Source organism: Sorex araneus, chromosome 4 (assembly GCF_027595985.1).
Source record: "Sorex araneus isolate mSorAra2 chromosome 4, mSorAra2.pri, whole genome shotgun sequence".
Lineage (NCBI taxonomy): Eukaryota > Metazoa > Chordata > Mammalia > Eulipotyphla > Soricidae > Sorex > Sorex araneus.
The window spans coordinates 197,835,062-197,842,112 of record NC_073305.1 but is presented as its reverse complement, the minus strand read 5'-3'; the positions used below and the strand labels follow the sequence as shown (position 1 = coordinate 197,842,112).

The 7,051-nt window shown below is 59.4% G+C and overlaps 1 protein-coding gene across 3 annotated transcripts in view; it reads right to left on the bottom strand.

The window, feature by feature from the left end:
- Positions 1-4,139: 4,139 nt before the first annotated feature.
- Positions 4,140-7,051, bottom strand: part of HIP1 (huntingtin interacting protein 1) — an 88,895-nt gene continuing 85,983 nt past the window's right edge. For all 3 annotated transcript variants that reach the window (XM_055134695.1, XM_055134696.1, XM_055134697.1), the window contains exon 32: positions 4,140-6,809. The gene's annotated coding sequence lies outside the window, so the exon portion shown is untranslated. The remainder of the gene's footprint in view (positions 6,810-7,051) is intronic.

The window sequence follows — 7,051 nt, the reverse complement described above, 5'->3', positions numbered from 1 at the left end:
GGGACTTATGGCCATAGTATAGTGGATAAGCTGTTTGCTAAGCATGCAGCCGACCATGCATGCAGCCGACCTAGGTTCGATCGCCAGGACTAACCAGTGCAGAGCCAGGAGTAACCCCTGAAGATCCCTAACCGGGTGTGGCCCAAAAACCAAACCAAAAAATGAAAAGAAACGATCCAGTTTAAGGAGCAGACAGAAAAAGGAGTAAGAACGGAGATGGAGGAAAAGAAAGAAAAGTGGAAATGTGGGTTGGAGCGATAGTACAGTGGGTAGGGCATTTGCCTTGCAGGAGATGACCTACGTTTGATCCCTGACATCCCATTCGGTCCCCCTCCCCCGGCCCGCCAGGAGTCATCCCTGAGAGCAGAGCCTGAACACCGCTGGCAGTGCTCCCCTAAAAATATTTTTAAAAAGTTACATTATTTACTAATGGAAATCTGCACCGGCTGCACGGACTTGTGTCCTCAGTGGCTACTTTTGATTTTATCTTTTCACATAAATGTTAGCATTTTTTTTTCCTTCAAGCAACATGTTTAAGTCGTTTAGTTTTTGACAAATAATTGCTGAGAGTGTGACACAGGGCTGGAAATTGTACAGGGGTCTTGAGCACAGCTGGCTGACCCGAGTTTGATCCCAGCACGCCAGAGTGATCCCTGAGCACAGCTGGGTGTGGCGCGCGCGCGCGCGCACACACACACACACACACACACACACACACATACGCAAATTAAGAATGTGCTGCAGGAACGGCTGCCAAGCACCCTGTGCCCCGCACCTACCAGGTGCTGACCCGCATCCTGAACGCTGGGGGGCGGGGCTGCCGGGAGGGGCCACTCTCGGGCAGGGCAGAGGGCCATGCGGTGCAAAGCAGGACTCACCCTCTGACACTGCTCCCGCCCTCTCGGTGTGTTTCAGCTGTGACGTCTGTGGCGCACAGACGCCACCTCCACCGAACCCGAGACGCTGGGGCCCTGCCCAAGGCTGTGGGAGCCCAGGAGAGCCAAAGGGCTGGAAGGGGCATGGCTGGGGCCGGGGCGATGGTGCGGGGTTTGACCCGGGTTCGATTCCCGGCACAGGGTCCCCGGAGTCCCCCGCAGAGGCGATCTCTGAGCGCAGAGCCAGGAGACGCCAGGTATGACTCAAGACCCACAAAAGGAAACCTGGGAAGAAGAGGACAGAAGGAGCATACCTGGCCGCGTACCTCCTGGCAGTGGGCGCCACAGCGCCAGCGACCGCCTGGCCGCCAGGGCCGTCCCAGCCTCCCTGGGCAGGCCCCCCCAGGCCAGCCAAACCGCGTGCTCCCGACGTTCACCTCAAGCGCCCGTATCGCGGGTCATTGTGGGGCAACTCCCGCGAGACCAGAGTGTTGCTAAGCAACAAGGCGATGTGGAGCCCGGGATGGGGGTACTGAGGGTGGGAGGCCTCAGGTCAGACTCCAGCCCACGCCAGGCCCTCAGAGCCTTAAGTTCCGGCAGGAAAGTGCGGCTGAGGCTCAGGCCTGCCGTCTTCACTCTTCCCACCAGGAAAAATCCAGTTCCGTGACCTTTCTCTTGCTCCCGGAGAAGGGCATGAGCTCAGTGCCAGGGGCGCGCACCCCGAAGGGATGGGTTCCTCCAGCATGGTCGCTTGGGCAGCCCCAATCCCCTCGGAGACACCCTCTTGCAGGTGCAGGGTCTTGCTGGGACCCCCACCCACCCGCTGGCAAAAGGTCTCTTCTGCAGCACTGTTACATGCCCCGAGCTGAACTGAGTACCCACCCAGCTAGTGTGAGCACTGAAGAGAAATCCTTCCAGCATTTCAGATTCTGAAAGTCAGCTGGTAGCAGAAACTTTGATTCTCAATCTCTCCCTAATCTTTTTTAAAAATTTTTGTTTACTTACTTTTGCTTTTTGGTCACACCTGGCAGTGCAAAGAGTTACTCATGGCTCTGCACTCAGGAATTAACCCTGGCGGTGCTCAGGGGACCATATGGGATGCTGGGAATCGAACCCGGGTCGGCAGCGTGCAAGGCAAACGCCCTACCCGCTGTGCTATTGCTCCAGCCTGTCTGTCTGTCTCTCTCATTAAAAGTCCGTGGTGATCTACATCTACATTGGCCTACATTCCTCCACCCCCATCCCAGACCTGTCAATGAAAATGAGTGTCAAGAGAGGCAAAGTCACTTCTCTCTCTTCGTCCTTCTAAATCAGGGGCTGGTGAACATCTGTCCCTCAGGCCTGAAACTACAGTCCCACCCTGCCCACCAGGGCACAGAAGCAGCGTGGGCATGTGCATTCCCAAGCCCCTGCTGCGAGGCTGACTGGAGGGGCGGGGGTGGGGGGTGGAGTATCAGTATCCAGTTCCCTGGGATGGAGAGATAACACAATGGCCTTTGCTCACAGCAGACCCAGGTTCCATCCTGGAACCCCACGTGATCTCCCATGCCCGCCAAGAGGGACTCGAGTGCAGGGCCAGGAGCAAGCCCTGTGCGCGCCACTGCGTGTGGCCTGATCCTCCCCAACCAACCTCCCCACGACCTCCTCCACCAAAAAAGCCCCCACATCACTGTCCCCGCTTCAAATTCTTTCTGTAAGACCTCTGTGGTTTATGAGGTGGGGGACAGGCAGGGCTGGGGAGTGCAGAAGACGGGGGCAGAGCTGTGGGAGAGCCCGTGCGTGCGGAACGCTGGTCTGGGAGACAGATCTCTCCTCTCTGGGGACTGAGGTGGAACTTGTCACACTCGGGGGGGTGGGGAGGGTGGTCAGACCATCTCCCTGCATGTGCCTCGGGACTTTGCCAGTCATGGGCAGCAGAAGCTGGAGATCATCGGAGGGCATTGCCCAGGGTCCACCCCCCTGTGCTGACTCAGAGGGGGACAGTGCCCAGAGGCAGGATCTGGGGGTCCAAGAAGGCCACAGAACAGGCACCCATGGATAGCAGCTGGGCAGGCGCTGAGGCCACCTGGCCCCAGGCTGAGGCCGCACAGCAGCGGGGAAACTGAGCACTGTCCAATACTGATAAGGGGAAACAGTCAGATGTACACCAACAGCACACATCCAGGCGGGCTTCCTGGGCTTGGCCAACGGCCGTGTCCCATTTCCCCAGAATGTCCCATTTTCCGTCCCTTTTCCTTTAGTTTGGGGGCCACATCCAGTGTTGCTCAGGGCTGACTCCTGGCTCTGGGCTAAGGGATCATTCCTGGCAGCGTCGTGGACTGAACTCAAGGAGTCACGTGCCAGGCAAGCGCCCTGCTCTATGCCATGAGAGGCATTCTGAACAGTGGGATGTTACAAGCGAAACCCCTGTGCCCATCAGCAGGCTGTTTCCAATTTTGTTTTCCAGCCACACCTGGTGGTGCTCCAAGACTGCTCCTGCCTCATTGCTTAGGGATCACTCCCTGCAGTGCTCCTCATGTGCTCCCGCAGTGGAGCAGTCTTGGCCCAAAGAAAGGCGTGACACAGCATCTGCAGAGTGGATGTGCCCCTCTGGGCAGTGCCTCGGTCGCCTTGGTTACTAATGCCTTGGCTTTCTCCTTTCTTAAGTGGGATGGATCTCCTGCTTTCTTTCCTGGCTCTGTGCTCAGGGATGCCTTCCCATGGGGCTCCTACGATGCCTGCTGGGCCAGCCCCATGCAAGGCAAGTGCCTGCCTGCTGTACAATCTCTCTGGTGGCAAATCCTCCTGGGATATGGGCCTTGTCCAACGCAACCAATCCCAGGCACTCCCTCTGTCACCCTCCTGCTGGCAGGTCCCCGAGTAGCTGGCCGGCAGCTTTGTCCTTGAATAGACTGGGTCCCCACCACCTACCCCCTTTTGGGCAGGTGGCAGGTTATTTCTGCCTCTGATGAGCAAAAAAGTAGTCGTCAGTTTTTTTAGCAGAGGCCTCACCTATTAGATCAGTTACGGTACTGACCACATTGTCCCCCTGGAAGACCCCAAGAACAAGACAGATGGACAGAGGATGGGATATTTTCAGAGGGCACATGTTTCTCGAAAGCACACAGCAAAGGAAGTGGTCACAGCTGCAGAGCGCTCAGGCAACGTCCTGTTCGTGACACGTCCCCCAAGTTGTGTGTCTGTTTCTGTCTTCCGTGAGTCTGCACTGGACACCCCCTCCCCCAACTCAAAACCACGCTGACAACGCCAGTGACCACATTCCACTGCCAGGTTGAAATATTTATTTGAAAAAATTGAAAACACGGATGTGGCGTATTATACAAAGAAAGGTCTCAACATCAGAACCGAAGTGTCGTGGCGTGGCGGGGGAGGCCGGAACAGACCCCGGAGGCCGCCTGCCCGGGCGGGCCGGCTCTCGTGAGAAGTGAAATTTCATTAGGACTCGAAGGAGATCTGGGGGTGGGGGGAGGTTAAAAACAAGAGACACCGAGCCCGCCGCACCAGCCGTACCCCCAAACCCAGCCCCTAGGAGCTGCTTGTACAACAAACCTCTTAGAATGCACACCCAGGTTTCTGGGGACCCCTCGGTTTGTCCCTGTGAGTAGTAATTCGCTGCTTTTAGGGCTGCAAACCCGAGGTAGTTGAGGGTCACCTGAAGGACGGGTCTGGAAATGCCTCTGCCCCAGGATGGCACCCCGGGGCGGCAGCGGGGCTGGAGGTCCACGCGAGGATCACTACTAGCTTTGTTTAAGGGGTGTGAGTGACCAGGGAAGCTGATCGTGCCGTGAGCGCCTCCCTCTGGCACCGGGGAGCCCGTGCTCCTGCAGCAAGGTGGGTGGGCCGCTCCCAAGCAGGTTCCGTGTGCCCAATGGGGCGAGACCCGTATTCAGGTGGGGTCCAGGGATCCTGCTGGCAGGCAGCAAGCAAGGGCACAGTCGGCCTCCAACTCAGACCCTCGGGCTCAGAGAGCCAAGCCACCAGGGAGGTGCACTTCCGTGTCCCCGTGACGTCCATGTGTCTCTAGCGGCATTTGGACACCGTGTTCCCAAATCCCCTCACACAGGTCCTCAGCCCTTCCTCCGCTGTCCCCGGCCATGGCAACCCATTTCCACAGACCCACGACACATCCTCCCCACGATGCTCGGTGGCTCATCTCAAAGGCCACGAGGTGCATGTTTCGCCGTTAAGACACTATCCTGGGTGTAAGCAGGCATTTCATGCCCAAGAGAACAGACTGGTGTCCGAGAGCCAGAAGGGGCCGGGAAGGGACCGGGACAGGCTCCGCGTGGCCAGTGTTTCCTGGGACTCAACTCTGCCTGGGTTTGTTTAAGCCTTTAGGACGGGTCGGACGGCTTGTACTGTGTCCACGGTGGCATGACCAAAGACTGTGGTTTCTTTTCAGGGGGAGTGTTACTGAGCATCGCGGGGGGGGGGGGGGCGGTAAGACATGAGCCATGAGCCTGCACCACCCCCTCCCTGTAACGGGGGCCACCACTGGATGGCGGTGATTCTGGGCGAGGGGTCCCCACGCCCAGAACACAATGACTGCCACTGACCCGGGAGACCCTTCACTGGTGTCGGGGGTGGGGAGCACTAAAGTACAGAGCAGCTTTGAAGTCAGACCCTTGAGCCCCACGGCTGCCCCCTTGGAGGCCCGCAGTGAAGTGCCTGGCGCCCTCCTGGGAGAGCGCAGAGGGGAGTCGGGTGTGGGAAGGGGATTCACAGTGATCAAACAGGGGTCCTGCCACCGGCCGCAGAGTAAGTCGGAGCAAGGTCCGTGGGGGTCCCGGCAGTGCCCGCGGCCCAGCACCTCAGAGCTGCTACGATGACGGATGACGGAAGACACCTTTTGTCCAAGGTCCGAAGGTCACTTAAACGCTGGGGTCCGTGAGGAGTGGAAGACACTTTCAGGCTGCCCGGCCCGCGGAGGTTGTTCGTGTACCCCTCTACCTCCTACTTGGGGGGGGGTCCCCCAAGACGTGCGGCCGAAAGGGATCAGAGCAGGTAGCCCCTGTTACTCACTCTCCCCTGACCCCGCCAGCCCCCAGGAGCCACGTCTGAAACACAGCGGCCCCCGCCCTGTGCGTCCTTTCTGATCCGAGGGCCAGAACAAATCCCTCCTGCAATCTGGCAATAAATACTCAAGGTCCCTCGACTGGCTCGGGGCGTGCTTGCCGCAGGGAGCCCATCCGCCCGGCGGGACACCGTGTCACACGCCGTAGAACAATCTTCTGAAGCAAGCGAGGATGCGAGGTCGCCAGCTCAGCCTGGGGCAGCGCGGGCATGGCCAGGAAGAGTGTGGAGACACCCGCCAGCTCCTTAGGCCTGGGGAGTGGGACTAGCTTTCTGGGTCGAGGCGGCCCCCGCCCCTCCATGGGGGTCTCTCACACAGGCAGCGCCCCCCACATCCTGCCCCTACTTTCGGCATCCCTCCAGCTAGGAGGTGGACAGAGGCTGGTACGGGGGCCGAGGTGCTCTGGCCACAGGAAGGGAAGGCGCTTGGTTGCTTCTGCCTTTGGACAACGTGGGCGCTGGCAGCTCTGCCCACCCTGGGGAGTGGCCTCCGCCAAGCTGGAAGGCTGTGGGGGGCGCAGAGCACCGGGGAGAGGAGGCAGCACCATCGGGAACGGCTGGGGGGGGGGCCCAGATGGTGCAGAGCCCCAGGGAGAGAGGGGGGGAAACGTTCCCTTTGGGACAGTTGGTTTGTGAGTGAAACTGGGAAAAGAAAACTAAGGAAACCCAGCGAGCCACCGTCAGGAACAGTGGGAATGCATGGAGCGGCCAAGGGTGGGGTGGGGGGGCTGGGCCAGGGCGCGGGCGGCAGGGCCACACCAGCTGTTCCGGTCACTCAGCAGACTCAAGGCAGCATCCTGGATGGAAATCCGCCAGCCCCCGATGTCCCCAAGTTTGTGCAAATGATGAAAACGGAAGAGACTGAGAAGAAAACAAAGGGCGGGGCACAATCAGTAGCCACGACAGTGAGGCCCTCCGGCATGGACGCGGCCTGGTGTGAGACAGACATACAGACAGACAGACAGAGCAAGTCGGGCGTGGACAGCACAGTCAGCGGGCCTGGCTCAAACGGGAAAGGGGTCACGGTGGAGGGAGTGCGGAAGGACCACCAGGCCTGCGGAGTGGACGGCAGGAGGGCAGGAGGGGTGTGGCTGCCGAAGCTC